We start from the raw sequence: 21991 nt of genomic DNA, 5'->3' as shown, positions 1-21991 counted from the left end.
TGTTCTGTTTCACACTGTCCTTTGCAATACTCACTAGACACGTGACTGTTTAGCACTTAAAATGTGGCTAGTGTGACTGGCGAACTGAATTTCTCCTTTAATTTTGTTTGGGTTTTAATGGCCACTTGTGACCAGTCTGCTCTAAAGTGGGCTACCCAAGGCAGGCAGAATGCTATTTCTCTCTCGTATAACATTCTGGGGATGAGGGATGGAGGCTGGTGAAGATGCTCTGGTCCATGTGGCCTTTCGGGCATTCAGGTTCCTTTGGCTAAAGTCTCATCTTCATTTGCGTATCTGACACCTCCTCAGATCCAGGTCTGTGTTCCTGCCCTTGGAAGGTGATTTCTTTTTAAGGAAATGGTGCAGAAGTGACACACATCACTTTTGCTCAATTTCCGTTGGTGTGAAACTGGCCACATGGTCTCAGCTAGCTACAAGGAGGGCTGTGTGCTCAAATAAAATCAATTACTTTTAGAAAGAGGAACAGAGAGATTTAGAAACAGTTAACAATCCACCATACAATGTGGTAAGTATCAGTTGTTAGTCTACCTATGAAGGATATATTTTATATCTTAGTAATGTGTGTGGTTGGCACATTTCCTCAGTTTAGAGCTCTTGATCACTCTCAGAGTAATCAGGGTCCATTTGTACCAGACCTGCTTGTCAAATCCCACAGGTCTCCAAGAAAAGACATTTGCAGATTACTTACCACGGTATAATTTTTGGCAGGATACATATATGGGGTAACACCCTTTATTCGCTTACCAACATTTATTTCTCCTCCACCTTAGTTAATGTGTCTCACATTTCTTTGAGATAAATTTTTTCTCTATTATCAACATTCTACTCTTGTTTGGATCCCACATGAGTTCCTAGGGTATAACTCTTGCAACTATAGAACTGGGGGAGGAATTACCTCCCACTTGAGTTTCAAGAGTGAGACTCCACTGCCTAAAATTCACACTCGGTGTGAACAGTGATTGATACAGAAGTGGGCCTTTGGAGTAAACATGCAGCATATGCGGGGATCTTAGGGTCTTGGGAATTTTGCTTTTGGGGTCACGGAGGATGAGAGGCTTGGACTGCTACTTCTCAGAGTGTGGCTCACAGAAGGTTGCACTGAGGGGCAAAACAAAGGATGTCGGCACTGTGTTCTTGATTTCTAAAGCCATACCGGATGCCTGGGAACCAGAATTTTCAGTTCATGAGCCCAAAGTTCCTTTTCAAAAATTCCACTTGAGTTGCGCTTTCTTGATGGTTGAAATAGAAATTTCCTAATAATGCACAAAGAAATGGTTAGAGGAATATCTTTGTCAGCAACGATCATTCCCAGACTCCAGTTTTTTCGAATGTGGAAAAAGATTAGCTTTCATAATTGACTGAAAAGTTACATTAGCCATTGGTTTCTAGTCGGAAAAACAGAAACCACTCTAGGAATTTCAAACAGTGGAAACTTAATTCAAATAATTGGTTGTAAATCAGTGAAAGGGTTGAAGGCAAATAAGAAGGGGAATGTGAGGTTATAATGTTATTAAAATATGCAGAAAGCTTCTACTTCCTGGACTGGAGGAATAAAAGGGAAAACAGCCCTGCCCAGAGGCCTCAGTCACTTCTGGTTGCAAGAAGCCCAGAGACTGTGCTTCCTCTGATGTGGCACGAACTTGTTCTGCCACTGTTGTCACTAGAATCCGAGCCCACAAGCCTGTTGCTGGAGCTGCGTGGTAGGCACCATCACAGCCACTGCCTGACATGGTTAGAACTGCTCCTAAGAAAGAGCCCAGGGGGTTTTCTTGTTTTGGGTTTTTTTCCCCACCATTCTTGCTACAATGCTAGAGGCACTGCCAGAAGCAGAAAACAAAAAGGCAACGCCTTTCCCCTTTATTCTAGCCTCCCATTTCCTGCTGGGATCACGCACTGGCAGAATCAGAAGGGGATCCATCTTGCAGGGAAATTCAGCTCCCAGCCCCTTCTGATACAGAGGAGGGTGTAAAAGATCATAAATGGAGCTAAAACCCATATATAAAGGACCAGAACATAACTGAACATTTCTAGGTTGAGCATGAAAAGAACAGCCTGACTTCTCTTCCCATGTCTTACTTCTGGATCTCAAAAACAGCGGACTTAGTTTAATTATGTTATTGCCCTTTATTCCTAAGGAATTATACTGAAGGACTCTCTCTAACAATCTCCATATTGGGAGGCATTCTTTCTTTTAATTAATAAATATGTCTGTCAATCTTGAAAATTCTTTAACTGCTGGAAAAATGCTCTCAGACCGTAGGAATCTATAGATTCCACTTAGACAGGTATTGACATGTACATTTTTTTCTCACGATCAATGGGTCCTAGCTCCATCTACTGTGATTATAATAAGATTTATTTAAACTCCTTAAAGCTCAGCTCAAAAATCATAATCACTAAATTTGGGAAACAAAATTCAAAATATTCAACAGAGTAGGGACAATTTTCTCTAAATTTGTACACGGTAGGCATTTTTTGTTTGTTTTTGTTTTTTTGACTCTTCTAACAGCACACACAGCACTTCTCCCCTTTCACCTTTCATCCACATGCAGTGAATTTGAGGTGTACCAGTCTGTAACCATCTCTGAAATTCACCATGCCTGATAGAGCCAGTTGTACTTCAGCTTAGAACACATTTCCTTGTACAAACTATTAATCTCCAATACCAAGTATGATTTGTTTGGAGAAAGTTTTTAACAGAAGATTAAAAAAAATATTTCTGCACCCATGGCAACTATTCAGAAACCCAGTTTAGTTGCCCTATTTGTGGTTTGGGTTACATACCAGATACAGAAATACTGTCATAAAGGATCTGTCATTGCTAAAAAGAAAAATGCACCTGAAAGTGCTGAGATGTAGTTGGATTAGGATGTATTGTGCAAAGATGCTGTTTGGTATAATGTTTCTGGGCTTACCTTTGAGAATGCTATTTTGACAGAGAAATTAAGTCATTATTTACCACAGAATGATCCAAGAAAATGAACTCTGTATCTCTCTGAAAATGCAAGTTGATGTAGGAAAGTTTGATGGAATCAATGAATCAATTTGCTGATATATTTTTGCCACCTCGGTATAGATCATTAACCTAATAGATTATGTTTTGTAGTAGGTGCATGTTTTTTTTTTTTTTTTTTTTGGTGTATGTACTAAAATTATATTTGGAACCTTCCTTTTTTTTTTTTTTTTTTTTTTTTTGCGGTACACGGGCCTCTCACTGTTGTGGCCTCTCCCGTTGCGGGGCAGAGGCTCCGGACGCGCAGGCTCAGCGGCCATGGCTCATGGGCCCAGTTGCTCCGCGGCATGTGGGATCTTCCCGGACCGGGGCACGAACCCGTCTCCCCTGCATCGGCAGGCAGACTGTCAACCACTGCGCCACCAGGGAAGCCCCGGAACCTTCCCATTTTAATGGTCACTTAACCTCCACTGTGTAAAACGCTTAAGTGAATTTAAACATTTGTATTAAAACCCATACCATCTGTCTCAGACACTAAGCAGCTAGAAACTTCCGGTTTCTAGAAAAAATACCAAGGGTATTTTTTTTTTTAGAGACATCGGGAAGTACTGAAAATGTTTGTCCTCAAGGATCCATCTAGTTTTTCTCATTCATTCTCCACCTTTCAGTCCTAGTTACTTAGAAAAAAAGTTACGATAAAGGGATTTATAGCTACATATTAAAGACTTCTTGAGCTATTTTCAAAAAAATCATTCATAATTTTAAAAAGATTATAATAAAATGATAATGTTTATTTACAAATAAATGAATCTTAGTGTTAGCATTTTAAGAAATAACACAAATTATTTTGGAGAAAACAGGTAACTCATTCATTAATTCAAGAAACATTTATTGAACACATATTCCTTGCCAGATATTTTCTCAGTTTGGGGTTATCTTTATAAGGTAAGTGAAAGAAGGTCCTTCACTTCCCAGAGTTCACAGACTAGTGAAGAAAAACTGTAGATAAATAACTGTAATATACAGTGATAATTTCTACGGTAGAGGAAACAATAGAGAACAGAAAATAATACTCCTATTCCAAAACACAGACCTTGTTAGCATAAATCAGGATGGAAACTTGTGCTGAGCTGTAGAAGAGAAGGAAAGTCAGAAATTGTGAATAATATGAGGGAGTGATAGTGGCAGAGAACATCACTGTGGGTGTGATCTGAGAACAGAGGTAACCAGAATCATATTTCATATGCAAACAGTGATATTACCAGGCTGCCTTCAAGCCCTATTACAAAAATATGGTTGCTGATAGAGAGCCCTCCCCAGGATTGAGGGTGCAATAGCAAAACAGAAGGAAGAGCCTAAGTGATGTTACAGAGAGCCACCCAGACCTCTGCCGGTACAACAGGTGTATGGAAGGTACTGCTCCCAAATCCATCTCAGCACCAAGATTGTTTTTAAGAGTCTACCCTGAGGAAGAATCGAGCAGGAGAAGTAGGATGGTTATGGGGGTAGAGAGTACTCCAGACCCCTAAAATCAAATCGTGCAGATGGCTGTGTATGTAAGACCGACCCATCCCAAGGGACTTAGCAGATCAAGTTGGCGGGAGGGTTTCACAAGGAAGCTCCACTTGCCTTTCCTTAATTCACAAGCTCTTTGCTTTGTGTTCTCTGTCTGCACTCTGACAAATAAATGCACGCGTACTGACACAGCTCTCGAAGAGCAAAGAAGCAGGTCAGAGTCAGCCCAGAATACTGCAAATAGCAGCACTGAAATCATTTTCCAGGATGATGAAGCCAGTTCTGCCAGGAGAGTGCTTCAGTCAGACTTCCCAGTGGGTGCTGAAGTTCAGGTGAAGTCAAGTACGTCCTCCAGAAACCTGGTGTTTCAGGAACTCTTAACTAGCAAACAGTCTCTGTGATTTGGCCAGAATTTTGATTGTCTGCTTGACACAAAGAGGTTGTTAATTTCTCACTGATGGTGGGTTTTTAATAGAGAAGAAAAGGAACGTTGAGCCAAGGAAAGTGAAGCATAAGGATTTTCAATCACTTCTTCGTTTGTTTTAGTACCACCATTTCAAAGAAAATGACTCCATCAGTTTAGTAAAAATGTGGATTTTTAACTTATCAGTTATACAAGACTATATGATGTTTTCTGGGGGTGTCATGCACTTTTGTAACTGCACACCTTTTTATACCGTTCTCTAAGCCTCTTGCCTTTTACCTACCTTTTGGAAACTTATTCTTCAATACTCAACTGAAGTGGCCCCTCATCCATTTTATTTTTTAATTTATTTATTTTTGGCTGCGTTGGGTCTTCATTGCTGTGTGCAGGCTTTCTCCAGCTGCAGCGAGTGGGGGCTACTCTTCGTTGCGGTGCGCGGGCTTCTCACTGTAGTGGCTTGGGCTCTGGGTGTGCAGGCTCAGTAGTTGTGACACGTGGGCTCAGTAGTTGTGGCACACAGGCTTGGTTGCTCCGCTGCATGTGGGATCTTCCCAGACCAGGGCTTGAACCCATGTCCCTTGCATTGGCAGGCGGATTCTTAACCACTGTACCACCAGCGAAATCCGCCCCTCATCCATTTGGCCGTCCTGAAGACCACTTCTCCAGGAAGAATTAAATGCACCATAACATACTGCTAGTGAATTTGTCACGCCACTTATTTCTGTTCTTCCTATTATTATAATGAGATCTTTGCATGTCTTTTCCCAACCTAGATTAAACAACTTTAACAATAGCTTACATTTATCAGCCTTTCACCAGATGCCTTATTTCATGTCATTCTTAAAGTACTTCCATAAGGTAAATGCTGTTATTAGCCCTTTTTACAGGTAAAGAAACTGAGACACAGAGGGTACTTTTTCAAGATCAGTCTAGCAAGCTGCTGAGTAGGTTTCTAAGCCCAAGAAGTCTGACTACAGAAACTCTCCTAATCACTAAGCTTTAAATGACAGATTTTATATGAAAGAAAACTTTATCTCTACATAAGGATTCAAAAACAAAAGGCCACATTTTGAGGTGTAAAGCAGTAAAGGGGACAATCCAGTTATGGTTCAATATAATGATGCGTTTCCTCCTATGTTATCAAAATGCAGCAGCTTGGTTAACTCACCATCTGTATGACACTTAAACACAGAACATGCTTTATGGTAATTTCTCTCCTTGACTTGCATTTTGTCACTTTCTTTGAAATTAGGTCACAAACATACTTTTAAAACAGCCTTGAAGCAAGAGGTAGAACTTGCAGAAAATTAATTTCTCGATCAAAATATTTCCTGGGAACTTACATTAAATTCTAGGCATCTTCTTTTAAGAAAGATCCCACTGTCTGCCTTCTAAGACTTCAAATCTGAGATTTTTCTTCTCATTCCGTGTTGATGAGAAGGAAGTCAATCTTCAGTTATTTTTAATTGCATCACTGTATGTTTTTTTAATGTATGCATTGTGCAGTATAGGTTTTTACCAGATTTAGGTGTGTTGTTTCTCAGGAACGAATTTATTGTATTTCATTCACTTTTAATTTGTGCTCCTGGAAGATATAAAGCTCAAAAATGCTAGATATTTTATAAGACATTTAAGGTGAATATGCATGTCAGTATTAAAATTAGGTGAGATTAAAGACTCAGAAATCTGTTTAATTCTACAGCAGAAGCATCTGCTTTCATTTGAAAGAGGAAAACATTTCTCTGTAAGTAGGAGCTACTTGCCAAATAATGACGTCACCCTTGCTTATTGCCGAATGTTCTACTTCCTGCTTTGGTCTCACCTTGACATTGGGTCAGTGTTTTTTCCTAAATTGTCATCTTCACAGCTGTGTTTAGCGATTATCTTTAAGAAATACACATGCAGGAATGAATTATATTTATACAAAAGTCGTTTCTCTTTTCAAAGTTTGCTACTGTAGTTAGGATTGTTGTAATACAAACAACAGTGAGCAAAATCTTCAGGCTTCCACTTCAGATTGGGGTAATTAAAGGAAAAAAAATATGTATCTCTTACATAATATAGCTATGTATGTAATTGACATAATATAACTGTATTATTTTTGTAAAGAATGATACAAGTCCTCTAATTTTTAATAATTCTATTATTTAATATTCCCTGCAAGAAAAAAATGGAAAACTGCTGATGGTGTGAGTGTTTTCGGAATATTCTGAGCCAAGGTTTTTCTTAATTCAGTAGAAAACACTTTTATGCTCAAGGGTCTAATTTAGTTATTTTAATGTTTACTGTTATTGATGTTACAGATCAGTTTCTTTTCAGAAGAGATGAATATAGGAGAGATGTTTAATGATACAACATACAAATAACTAGGGGTTATTATTTAGACGTAGGATGAGGAAAGTATTGATTGAAATGAAAACAAAGAAGGACCTGACATCAAACAGGAATATATCGGGTATGTGAGGTTTTAATTCCAGAATTCTGCCAGTGAGTTAAAATCTGTATATTTAAATTTAATGTTGAACAAAACAGACAGTAAGGAAGTGCTTTTATAGGAAGAAATGAATGAATATGATGTTTTGTCAGTAGTATTGCTTATAGGAAAGAAATAAGTGTCAATTTAGAAGGAAGCAGATGACTAACGTGTTACTGAATATTGCAACAAGCGATTCAGGATGTGAAATGATAATTGCAGAGTTTGTATTTCAAGTCAAATTTCTACATTATCTGTGTGTGTTAAGTATAGAATCTGTTTTATGTCTCCAGAACAATTAAAAATATCTGTGACACCAGCGAAGTGCTCTTCTGTTTCCCAAGTTCAAAACTTTCATCGTGTATTGCTAATCACTCTTTTCTCCTATTCCTCATGGTGAATATTATATTTTTATTTTGATATAAAATGTATCCTGTTTCATGTTAAATTTTGGTTTCTCTTGACTGTGTTCTTCAATTTTTCTTCTACCACACAAATTGACTAGCAATGTCCTGTGACATACAATCACTCCACGAACTTTTATCTAAATGGCAATTTTGAATCACTGCAGCTTACATTCATTTTTTTAGAACTCCTGCACAAGAAAGGTCATACTTTCTTTCCAGAATGGACTATTTTTCCTCAAGTCCACTGGTCTCACAGGTGTTGATCACGTGAAACTTGAATCCGTCCCACATGGATTCCCTTTGTTTTCTTAATGTTCATTCAATTCACGTTTTTCTGAATGCAGTTGGTTCAACATGTCAGACTTAATCTAATGCTCTATTCCTTAGAGTAATGGATCATTAACAGACAGATAAACACACACACAAACACAGACACACACACACTACCACACACAAATCCCCTTTTATGCAGGAAATCTGCAAGCTGTATCCTTAAGACATTTCTTTCTTTTTTAAAATTTTTATTGGAGTATAGTTGATTTATAATGTTGTGTTAGTTTCAGGTGTACAGAGAAGTGAATCAGTTATACATATATATATCTCCAATCTTTTTTTATTTAGATTCTTTTCCCATGTAGGCCATTACAGAGTACTGAGTAGAGTTCCCTGTGCGATATATCTATTTTATATATAGTAGTGTGTATATGTCAATACCAATCTTCTAATTTATCCCTCCCCCCTGTTATCCCCTGGTAACTGTAAGTTTGTTTTCTACATCTGTGACTTTACTTCTGTTTTGGAAATAACTTCATTTGTACCCTTTCTTTTAGATTCCACATATAAGTGATATCGTATGATATTTGTCTTTCTTTGTCTGACTTACTTCACTCAGTACGACAATTTCTAGGTCTATCTATGTTGCTACAAATGGCATTATTTTGTTCTTTTTGTGGCTGAGTAATATTCCATTGTATATATGTACCATATCTTCTTTATCCATTCCTTTGTTGATGGACATATAGGTTCCTTCCATATCCTGGCTATTGTAAATAGTGCTGCAGTGAACACTGGGGTGCATGTGTCTTTTCGAATTATGTTTTTCTCTGGGTATATGTCTGTCCAGGAATGGAATTGCTGGGTCATATGGTAGTTCTATTTTTAGTTTTTTAAGGAACCTCCATACTATTCACCATAGTGACTGCACCAATTTCCATTCCCACCAACAGTGTAGGAAGGTTCCCTTTTTTTCCCCACATCCTCTCCACTTAAGACATTTCTTCCTGTCTTTGTTTATGGAATGAATAGTAAATTTATAGGTGTTAACATCTATCTGTACACTTTACAACAACATAATAATATTGCAAAATCATAGCTCATGATATTTTTCATATTCGTTACATTTTTACTGCAAATATCTGTCATCCTGAATACCAAGGGTATGTATCTTCTGTTAGAACGGATGACCCAAAGCTTTGAGAGATGGACAGAATAAGAAGATATAAGTGGGAAAAGGAGGAATTAAATAAAATCTCAGATTAGACATAGCAAAGTATTAGTTTTAAATATGAAAAAAACAACTTTACAATGCACAGATGAGTTTGAAATGCTTGTGAAAGTACATACTAAATCCTGGAAGCAATTTGGAATCCATGTGTGCAAATTATTCTGATAAGGCTTGAATCAAACTGATTTGCCCATAACAACTGCAACACAGTCATGTATTATAACAACATATTTTATTTCTCTTAGATGATTTATATAGATAATTAAAACTAGTCTCAGAATGTTAATTCCAATAAAGGGCATTTCTTATTGTTTCTTATAGGGTACAGTTTGCAGATAGTCAACATTCGAAGCGTACAACTATCTTCTCTTCTTCGTCCTTTCTGTTTACTTGCTTATTCATTTTATCCTTATACCTGACACCCATTGTACACTCCCCACGCAACATAGGCAACCATGTCCGTGTGCTTAATACTGCATTTATTATTATTATTGTGTCTATTATGTTGTGTTCTTTTTCAAATGACTACTTGGTCCACAGACATTGAATATGCGTAAATATGACTATATGGCATAATTTAGTTATCTTTTTAAAAGTAATTGGGAAAATTCCCTGGCAGTCTAGTGGTTAGGGCATGGGTTCGATACCTGGTCGGGGAACTAAGATCCCACATGCCGCGCAGCATGGCCAAAAAAGAAAAATTCAGTTAAAATTATAAAAACAAATTTAAGAAAGTAAAAGCAATTAATACATTTCTAAGATTATTCGTGTTCGTAGGTTTCTCTCTAATGTGTTGCTTCCAGCTGCCTCACAGTACTCCATGGGGCACATCCACCACGTTTACACATTTATTGTCCCATCTCTGTGAAAGATCCTTCAAAGAATATCTGTTTACATTGTCCTCTAAACTATTAATATCTTGTGAAAATTTCCCCGGATGCGTGATCAGGAGCAGATTGTGTATATTTTATTTAACTAAGTAACTGAAGACTGCTCTCCAGCATGCTCTCAGCAGTGTGCCTTTCCCCAGCAAAGAGTGAGGGCTTGTCCATGCCCAGCACTTGGCATTACACAGCTTTCCAGTGGAACTAAAGTGATGAGTTATTAGTGCTTTTATGTGCATTTCTCTGGTAACTATGATTTCAAGCACCTCATCTTCTATTTGTCAGCTTGTTTGGTTTTCTCTGCTGGAAAGGGTCTGACATGTCCTTTGTTTATTTTTGCTTCAGGATTGCAAAGGTTTTTTTTTTTGTTTTTGGTTGATTATCAAATTTATTGGTAATTTTTTGCTTCTTGGGTTATGCTTTGAAAGTATTATTTAAGAAGCTCTTTTTTTTTCTCGGTCATAGTAATTTTCCAACATTTCTTTTGCTGAACATTTATTTGACATTGAGGTCTTTAGTCTGCCTAGATTTCCCATTTTTGTATGGTCTTGGGTAGGGATCCAGTTTTATATGCGTCCATATAGTCAGTCCATTTTCCCACACCAAACAATCCTTCCTTTTCTTGTTGATTTGTGGAGTACCCTATTGACAGGGTGTCTGTATATATATCTGTCTGTGAGCTCTCCATTTTGGTCTATTGGTCTGTTTGTCTTTCTTTGCACCAATGGCTTTTGAATCAGTCAGAGCAGGCTATATTATGCTGGGGTAATAAACAACTTGAAAACATCGGTCACTTAGAACTACAAAAGTTTATTTCTTACCCATGCTACAGATCCATGGCAGGTCTTCAAGGTGCTCCAATCATTAGCTTCTCAGGAATACTGGCTTTTGGAGCAGCGTGTAACTTAGGCATTGCTATTCATGAGCCAGAAGAAAAGACAGACTAGAGGTTTTTATGTTGATAATTAAATAAATGCTCCAGTCCAGAAGTGACATACCTAACTTTGGCTTATAATTTATCATCCAAAACAGGGGTTCAGGAAGTAACATTCAGAACTATTCAGAAATATCTTGGTCATAATTTCTGAGTATCAAATTCTCTTATTTACACATTCTTAATATACATCTTCTTTATTCTCTCCCTTCCAAACAGAGGGCTACTTAGTCCAGTTTTTAAAAATTATTTATTCGTGTTACTTCGTATCTCCAGGTATCTCCAAATTGCTCTCCAGTTTGCCTTTCCTGACCACCTCTGTCTCCAGTTCATCAATTAATGTAATTGTTCTGAATTCAATACTGATATTTTCAATAACCAGCTCAAAGTCTGTGACTTTCCCTCACTGCCATTTGGCATGGCATTCGAGGCCTTTCCTCTACTTGCTTTTTTCTTTCTTAAATTATCCTCTAGCCACACTGTAAGTTTTGTGTTTACACAAAGCACTTTATACCTCTCTGTCTATGTTCAGTAGCTTTATATCCTTCTGTGCCCTTCTCTCATTTGCCACCTCTTAAATTTTAGGATTCCCTTCATATTCTAATACCTCAGTCTTATTTTTATCAAAGCAATCATGGTGCCTTTTGCCCTTATTAGCTTATAGATCCACACAAGTCTAATATAAGTGTCTTGAAGAAGCATGTTACATGGGATCTGTCTTTAGATTACTCTAACATGTGCTTAGCATTCACTGATCTTTTTTTGAAGTCATGAATGCATAAAAGAATAAGCAAATAAAATATACTAGTGATCATCAATTATGAATTTCTACAAGGTTCAGTTCTGGGATTTAACAAGAGTTATTTTGATTCTTGAGCACCTCTGAAATTTTAGGACATGTTAAAAGGTTTATCCACCTAGATTAGGCTGCCATGATTGATAAGTTGCCCTGACTGTGCAGAAGAAAGGCTTTAGCAAAGAGTTGCTGGAAAGGTTCTATGGCTATTACAGCAATGGTTAAGTAGAATTCCTATGTTAGGTAACAAGTATCGGCCATTCTTCCTGTACATCACTTGGAATTTGACATCTAGACAATTCAGAAATTTTACCTATAGTATAAATGTATAAATAAAAACAGTACGATTACATATATATGTACAAACATGCTGACATTATATATCACATAATGTAGTTAGAAAATAAACATCCCTAAGATAAGTTTCCAGTGAGTTTACTTAGATGACCCTAAGGTCAGGTGTTCTAGCCGTGCTACAGATATTTTGCATCTAGGAAAATGCATTATAAACAAACTGTCAAATATAGCTTTTCCAAAGGATACACAATCCCAAGGAGCCATTGATTTGCACATTGCTTAGCAACATAATCATAACATTTCTAAAATCTAGAAACTGAGGATGCAAAAGATATAACCCTGTGGTTGGTTTCGTGCCCTGTTGTGAGGTATGGAGACATTTTTTTCTGTTATATGCAATGAGCAACTTAAAAAATACAGTTCAAGCAACTTATTTTTATGTAGTTTTTCTGAGGAGCATATTTTTTTAAATAGTTTTGAGAGTTTCCTGCATTCTGTATCTCTTATTAGATTTGCTGTGACCCCGTGGTGAGAGGAATGACTAAAATCTGGGGGGAAATAATTAGAATTTAAAGTGTCTTTGACATATTTGAGAAATGGTGAGTAGTAATGCTTTGTGTTACCTCCATTCTCCAATATATTGCTTGATCTGACTGCTAAAAACAGAATACAGAAAATTCATTTGAATTTCAGCAGGAGTAATTTGGATCAAGAATAAGAAAACTCTTTCTGGTTCAAAGAGAAGTTAGACATGAAAGTGGATTACTGATAAAAGCTGTATTTTCCCATTCACTGAAAATCATTAAATATGGACAAACCATGATTTGAACCAAAAAGTTAAGGTATAGATATTGGAGTAAAATTGATGGCCAAACTCTAAATGACTGTTTCCTCTTTTGCCTGCTTTATATATCAATATTTTCTTTTATTAACTTTAGACAAATAAATGAATACATAGTCTATCTATATGCCATAATTATTTTAATAAAATCATAGAGTTGTTGTTTATTGTAAATTAGAAGTTTTTGGTGAAGTGGTTTAGGTGAAATTTCCACACAACCTACATGACAGTGACAAACCAAGCAATCAGTCTTCTCTCTTGAGCATTTTTTTTTTTTTTGTGGTACGTGGGCCTCTCACTGTTGTGGCCTCTCCCGTTGCAGAGCACAGGCTCCGGACGCGCAGGCTCAGCGTCCATGGCTCACGGGCCCAGCCGCTCCGCGGCACGTGGGATCCTCCTGGACCGGGGCACGAACCCGTGTCCCCTGCATCGGCAGGTGGACTCCCAACCACCGCGCCACCAGGGAAGCCCTAGGCATTTTAAATGTAAAGCACAGAGTTCTTTTAGGGAAAGGAGTTGACATATACACAGGCAATCAGCCGTCTCTTACTGATGACACTCTATAGTAGAGAATTTGGCCTCGTCCAAAGAGAGGTCTACACTTTGCCCTTTGGCTTCTAAGAGGTGACCTATGTCATATATGAGCCACGTGCCTTTGTTTGGGTGAGGACTGACCACATCCAATAAACACAGAGTAGGGGCTGGCCACGCCAGAAAGACCAACACGTGATTGTGGATAGGAGCTTTGGGTCATGCAGTATCAGTGGACCCAGAGACTGAGTTCAGTTATGTGGGCAATCAGTCCATTAATCAATCATGTCTACATGATCAATCTCCAATAAAAACTCTGGATATCAAGACTCAGGTGAACATTGTTGGTTTGCAGTACTCGTGGCATATTGCCACGAGTCTGGAAGGGTAATGCTGCCTGAGGACAACAGAAGCTTCAGATTTGGAATGCTCTCAGATTCTGCACTGTGCATCTCTCCCTGTGGCTGATTCCTATTGGTATCCTTTCCCTGTCATAAACCATAGTCGTGCATATAATGCCTTGAGTGAGTTCTGTAACTCCTTCTAGTGAATTATTGAACATGAGCATGGTTTGGGGAAACCCCCAAACCTGTCAGAAATGAGAGCAGTCTTAGTACTGTGCCTTCAAACTTTGCATTTTTGCCAGCTCTGTGTAGACTTGTAAAGAATTATTTCAATCTAAATTTCAAGAAAACAGAGCTTTCTAGAGAAAGGTAGAATATAGACTTGAAGGAGAAAATAATTGCCCTTTAACCTCTTTATAATCATACAAACACAAAGGCCTAGCAGCTTCCATACAATTGTGGAATAATGTCATTTTGATCCTTTTTCTACTTTAAGTGAAACTAAGTAACCTTCCTAATCACTGCTAGTATTGTTCATTAAGTTAGGGTGCAGGAAAAAATAATATGAAAGTAAGTTGCTACAGTTTCCTCTTCTATAGGTGGTTAGGAAATCAAAGTAATCCATTTACTTAGTAAATGGATTAGAACACCACCCACAAAAGTGGACTCTAATATTTTCACATTAAAAAGGCCCATCAAACATTGTGTGTCATTTTAAATGGTAAAATGGTATACTGTACAAAATACTAACCACTCTGCTAATTGCTCTACATAGACTACGAGTTTATCATTAAACGAACCCTGTGAGGTAGAATGCTAATTTTGTTCCCCTTTAGAGGTGAGAAAATTGAGAAAAGCAAAAGTTAAGTTACTTGTTTATTGACCCAACATGCCATATTGAAAACTTATAAGCAACTAAAAACATTTTTAGATGGTGTTTGAAGGCAGTAAAACATCTTTTAAAAATTTTTTATTTTACTTCTTTATTTTTTTGCGGTACGCGGGCCTCACACTGTTGTGGTCTCTCTCGTTGCGGAGCGCAGGCTCAGCGGCCATGGCTCACGGGCCCAGCTGCTCCGCGGCAAGTGGGATCTTCCTGGACTGGGGCACGAACCCCTGTCCCCTGAATTGGCAGGCTGACTCTCAACCACTGTGCCACCAGGAAGCCCTAAATTGTTATTTTATATTGGAGTATAGTTGATTAACAATGTAGTGTTATTTTCAGGTGTACAGTAAAGTGATTGAGTTATACATATACAAGTATCTATTCTTTTTCAAATTCTTTTCCCATTTAGGTTATTACAGATTATTGAGCAGAGTTCCCTGTGTTATACAGTAGGTCCTTGTTGGTTATCCATTTAAAATATACTAGTGTGTACATGTCAATCCCAAACTCCCAATCTATCCCTGCTCCCTATCCTTCCCCACCGGTAACCATAAATTCCTTCTCTAAGTCTCTGAGTCTATTTCTGTTTTGTAAATAGGATCATTTGTATCATTTTTTTTTTTTAAGATTCCACAGATAAGTGATATCACATGATATTTGTCTTTCTCTGTCTGACTTACTTCACTTAGTATGATCATCTCCAGGTCCATCCATGTAGCTGCAAATGGCATTATTTCATTCTTTTTAGTGGCTGAGTAATAATTCCATTGTATATATGTACCACATCTTCTTTATCCATTCATCTGTTGGTGGACATTTGGGTTGCCTCTTTAATCCTGCAAATGTAATCATACAATTAAAAATGAGCATTGGACAATTTCCTAACTAGAAATAAGAAATAAGGGGCTAGAATAAGGATATAGTTATGTCACACCAGAGTGTCTTTTTTTTTGGCCACACCACACAGCTTGCAGAATCTCAGTTCCCTGACCAGTAATCGAACCTGGGCCACAGCAGTGAAAGCCCAGAATCCTAACCACTGGGTCAACAGGAAACTCCCCACACCAGAGTGTCTTGGTGCCTGAAGACCAAGACTCACCAGTGAGAATCACACAGAATCAAAAAGAAAGAGAAATTTAAAATGCTCAAGAACTAACTCTTTTCTTAGTCATTTATATTTAAAAATGAATTTTTAAAATAAATTTACCTTTCAAATCTGTTTCTCCTTAAAAATGTCATTGCATATTTTATATATGTTTTAATATATTTTTATGTCTCCTTTATGTGTTCTGCATGGAACTTTATTCCATCATTTGAAGAAACCAGAACACATGAGAAATAAAATGAATAAAAATAGTATAAGGAAAGTAATGAGGTTAACACAATAAATCATGCTTTTGAGGTCTTGCCAGATGTTGTCTATAAATGCCTCTGAGGCTGCTCCCCAAACACCATGATGCAGTAAGGACGCTACATACCAACTTCATTTGTAAACCTGACAGAGAAAATTTAAAAAGATATAACTAGAAAAAAAAAGTCATGACTCAAAAAATGTAATAGCAGAGAGATTTTCAGAACTTAAGATAATCATGGGTATTCCACAGTACAAAGTTGTGGCAGGACAGGGGCTGCATCCCCCTCCCTTGTGTCTAAATCTTAACCTATGAATTGTTCTTAAAGTGAAGTTTGTTGGCTCTGGATCAACGTAAAGGTAAAGGCCCAGCTTCTGCTACTTCTTCCTTCCTCTTCCACTGGCTTGATACAGACAAGCTTGATAATTTTGGAAGTCATGTGTTGAGACTAGCAGAACCATAAGGTAGAGGGATTCTAATATCTGAATCAACATTTGCATGAGAACTGATCAGGCTCATTTGTTTAATAATGTGAACAAAAAATAAACTTTTATCGTGTTCAAACAATTATATATTATAAGGTAGGGTAAGCCTAATTAATACACCTTTTGAAGACAACATCCATCAATGTGCAGTCCATGGAACATTATTTCCATATTACATAGCATTATTTATTCATTCATTTGATCATTCATTTACTTATTTGTTAAATTTGTATTATTAGGTGTCTCATTACTTTCCAGGGGTTTGAGGCAACAATAGAAAATTAAACAAGTAAATATGATTATTTCAGATAGATTTAAATGTATTGAAAGAGTATGTCAAGAATATATAAAGCAGTAATTTTTTAAAATTATAAATAGTATTAGGGGATACATTATAATTATTGATCTCATAAAACCTCTGTGAGAATTGTAATTAAAACTGGAGATTGAAGAAAGATATATGCACCCTTATGTTCATAGCAGCACTATTTACAGTAGCCAAAACATGGAAACAACCTAAATGTCCATCGATAGATGAATGGGTAAAGAAGATATGATACATATATATAATGGAATACTACTCAGCCATAAAAAAGAATGAAATAATGCCATTTGCAGCAACATGGATACAACTAGAGATTCTCATACTAACGGAAGTCAGAAAGAGAAACACAAATACCATATGATATCACTTATGTGGAATGTAAAATATGACACAAATGAACCTATCTACAAAACAGAAACAGACTCACAGACATAGAAAATGGACTTGTCGTTGCCAAGGGAGAGGGAAGGATGGGGAGTTTGGGATTAGCAGATGTAAACTATTATATATAGAATGGATAAACAACAAGGTCCTACTGTATAGCACAGGGAAGTATATTCAATATCCTGTGATAAACCATAATGGAAAAGAAGATTTAAAAAAAGAATGTCTATATGTGTATAACTGAGTCACTTCGCTGTACAGCAGGGATTGGCACTACATTATAAATCAACTATACTTCAATAAAAAGTAAATAAAATTAAAAAAAACTGGAGATTGAAAAAGAGTCAGGCAAGTAGATACCTAGTCAAGGTTCTCCAGGAAAAGGAACTAATATGTGATGCAGCCCTACGGGAGTTTCTTTAATAGCAAGGAGTTACTCAATTCTGGCTAAAATTGAAATGCAGATAAAAAAATATGATTTCAAATTTTTCATGCAGTTCATATTTTTTTCCACAAAGGAAGTTTAAAGAAGTAATATTTTTGAATAATGTTAGATAAAAAATATTTTGCTATAAAACAATCCCTTAGCTTTACTTCAATTTTATATGGTAAACATAAGTTTAAAAATTCGTAGTTTGTATAACAATTGCAAATTTAATTGAACCCGTTCAAGTAATGCACATTTTCTTATATTTTTCTGTATTAATTTTGACTTTTCTGTACTTGTGTAATGTGCTTCTCTTATTTTTACATAGCTAAATTCATTCTAAAATAAGATAAAATAAAAGTTTAGAGACTCAGTTTTACCTGGTGTGAAGGTTAATTTTATGTCAACTCGGCTAGGCTATGGTGCACAGTTGTTTGGTCAAACACCAGTCTAGGTGTTGCTGTGAAGACATTTGTTAAATGTGATTGACATCTAAATCATAGACTTTGAGTAAAGCAGATTACCTTCCATAAAGTGGGAGGGCTTCACACCGTCTATGGAAAGCTTTAAGAGAAAAGACTGAGGTCCCCTGAAGGGGAAGGAATTCTGCCTCCATGTTGTCTTTGGACTTGAGACTACAACACAGACTGCTGCAGGAATTTCCAGTCTGCTGGCCTTCCCTGTGGGTTTTGGACATGCCAGCCCCACAATCACATGAGCCAGTTTCTTAAAATTAATATTTTCTCTCCCTCTCTCTCTCTCCCCCAATATGCTATTGGTTCAGTTTCTCTGAAGAAACCCGACTACTACTAATACATTTGACTATAAAGTATCTGCCTCATCGTGAAATTTGACTTTTGTTAGATCAACCCAAGATCAAATACATCTCAGGGCAGAAAATTCTTTACTAATGCACTAAGAATTCTGAAACACAAAACGCCAAAACGGGTTCTATGGTGGTCATAGGAATTAATGAATCATTGCATAGTAACTGTGAAAAAAAAAGATGCAAAGAATATGAGATTGAAAAGCACTGCTTAAAAAGATACACAAGCATCTATTTAATGCCTTCTAGTCTAGCAAATATTTATAAGGATGATTTACTCTTTCAAATGCAGAGTTTCTACATACTGCAATTATAATATTAAGATTATTATTTTAAAGTGTATTTTTATTTCTATACATATTTTTCCCATTAAATAACCCACTAGATTGTGTTATGAATCCTGAGAACAAAAGATACGTCAAGGATTTATCACATAAACCTGAGAACTTCGCACTTCTTATTTTTTTCACAGCTACTCAGAATGATCATCTGTGGGTTGAAGCTGCTGCACATATGAAATGAATGAATGAATGCTCTTTGAGGAATGCAAAGCGGAATTCTTCGTTCTAGTGGTGTAGGGATTGTGCTGGCAGTGAAATATTTATAAGGTAATTTTAAGTTAGATGTACTTGATAAATGCTTTGTGATGATAAAATTCACTTGATTATAAAGAAATATTTTTACTGAAACATAGTTCTTTTACAATGTTGTATTAATTACTGCTGTCCAGCAAAATGATTCAGTTATACACACACACATATATATTTTTTTTTTAATATTTTTTTTATATTGTTTTCCATTATGGTTTATCATAGGATATTGAATATAGTTCTCTGTGCTATACAGTAGGACTTTGTTGTTTATCCATTCTGCATATAAAAGTTTACATCTGCTAAGCCCAACTTCCCACTCCATCCCTCCTCCAACCCCGTCCCCCTTGGCAACCACCAGTCTGTTCTCTGTGGCTGTGATTCTGTTTCTGTTTCATAGATAGGTTCATTTGTGTCATATTTTAGATTCCACATATAAGTGATATCATATGGTATTTGTCTTTCTCTTCCTGACTTATTTCACTGACTATTATAATCTGTAGTTGCATAAAGAAATATTTTAGACTTTGAAAAAGATGATAGCATGTTGAAGAGACATCGTAAGTTCTTTAACAGCTGATGAGTTAGATGGGCCTCTGTGAGGCTCCTGGGCTCATGGGTGTGTTCCAAGAGTGAGCTTCCTGAGAAAGCAAGGTGAAAGTACTGCTCAGACAAATGTATGGACACCAAGGCGGGGAAAGAGGAGGCAGGATGAATTGGGAGATTGTGACTGACATATATACACTACTATGTATAAAATAGATAACTAGTGAGAACTTACTGTATAGCACCGGGAACTCTACTCAGTGCTCTGTGGTAACCTAGATGGGAAGGAAATCCAGAAAAGAGGGGATATATATATATGTATGGCTGATTCACTTTGCTGTACAGCAGAAACTAGTATAAATTGTAAAGCAACTATATTCCAATTAAAAAAAAAAAGTACCTCTCAGCACGATGATCTGCCTCTGAAATAATATAGCACCATCACCCCCACACTCTATTGCTTGAAGTTGTCTCAGGTGTCTTCCCAGATTCAAGACATGAGGGTGAAAAATAAATCCCAGTACTTGATGTGAGGCATGTCTGAATCAAGAGTCACCTTGTGAGATCATATAGAATGGGAGTGATCATTGTGGTCATCTTTAGAAAATAAAATCTGTTGCAGGGATATAGTAGAGACATTTAAACTTCCATAGTTGTGGAAAGAATTCAGATAGTGAAGTTCTGGACATGAGAACTGGATGATCAGAGTTGCCATTGACTTAGTCAATCTGAGAAGCCCAATGTTGGTGTTGCCGATTTGGGACAGTCTATGGGAAGCTATGGTGACTGCTGTTACACTACCCGGCATTGAGTGATGGGGCCGTGCTGCTCTTATTCTGCAGGGCTGGCAGTCCACAGCCAGCGCTGTATACAGAGCAGAGGGAGAGAGGACCAACTGGGACGTGGGGAGCAGCCCTGCGGCTGTTTGTCATGTCGTGTCATGAATCTAACCATGATAACCTTCAAGCAGTCGTGGCATCTGCCTTCCTTCCATCTCTAAAATATTGTACCATTTACTTTTGTAAGTTATGAGAAATACAGTTCCCTCTTAACAAATTTGCCACTATGCAAAGCACCCCACTGAACCTAATGTGATCCGCTGAGAAGAAGGTAACATAGGTGGAGTGCGCACATTTCAACAGGCCCCTGAACAAACTTTCTTCTCAAGCTGCTCTAGTTGAGCACAGTTTTGTTTTGTTTTGTTTTTTGATTTTGACGCATTGTCTTGTTTTATTCAAATAGCAGTCTGCTCACACATGGTCCAAGAACACCCAAATAACAAAGCAAAGATTGGTCTTCAAACATTTTAGCCAATGATGCCACGCTTGTCTATGATCTCGCCAACATAAAACCACATCCACACCTCAGTGGCCACCAAACCATTCAGTAGAGCTTCCTTAACTGTAAGCTGTTTGAAGCTACCAGTTTGAGCACTATTGATAATTTTTTTCAAGATCTGAATAGCTGTAGGGATCTCAGCAGGGGTTGGAGGAACCAGCTCAACCTTGGCATAGTGCCAAAACGTGGCCAATCGAGGCTTCGAGTGAGTCACAGCAGCGCTGACCAGCGCCGGGGCCTTCTCCGCGAGGTTACGGGCAAACTGGGCCATGGTTCTAGGACGGAAAGCCCGTCGCGCCGACTGGCCGGCTGAATGACACCTCTCCTTTCTTAATGTTGGTAGATATGCCCACAAGCAATTTTGCTATATTTAAAAAAAATAATCTAAGAGACTTCCCTGGTCGCGCAGTGGTTAAGAATCTGCCTGCCAATGCAGGGGACACGGGTTCGAACCCTGGTCGGGGAAGATCCCACATGCTGCGGAGCAACTAAGCCCATGCACCAAAACTACTGAGCCCACGTGCCACAACTATGGAAGCCCACGCACCTAGAGCCTGTGCTCCGCAACAAGAGAAGCCACCTCAATGAGAAGCCCATGCACCTCAATGAAGAGTAGCCCCAGCTTGCCCCAGTTGAGTAGCTCCAACTAGAGAAAGCCTGCATGCAGCAATGAAGACCCAACACAGCCAAAAATAAATAAATAAATAAATAAATAAATAAATAAATAAAATAATAATAATCTCTGAGTTTAACCTTGGAATTCCTGAGAATAATGAGGGTCATTGAAAAGAGATCACAAATTAGTGCTGAAGTGTAAAGATTCTGAACTTGTTATTTAGTTTCAAGGAGTCTTAAACTTTATATAAATGAAAGAAGAATCTTAAACTTTATATAAATGAAAGAAGAAT

The 21991-nt window shown here is 37.5% G+C and overlaps 1 pseudogene; it reads right to left on the bottom strand.

Annotated features, from left to right (window-relative positions):
* Positions 1 to 21051: 21051 nt before the first annotated feature.
* Positions 21052 to 21354, bottom strand: LOC136133447 (ATP synthase subunit g, mitochondrial pseudogene; annotated as a pseudogene).
* Positions 21355 to 21991: the final 637 nt, after the last annotated feature.

The sequence above is a fragment of the Phocoena phocoena genome, chromosome 1 (assembly GCF_963924675.1).
Source record: "Phocoena phocoena chromosome 1, mPhoPho1.1, whole genome shotgun sequence".
NCBI classification, from domain to species: domain Eukaryota; kingdom Metazoa; phylum Chordata; class Mammalia; order Artiodactyla; family Phocoenidae; genus Phocoena; species Phocoena phocoena.
Note: the sequence above shows the minus strand (reverse complement) of the source record. Positions and strands in the feature narration are given on the sequence as shown.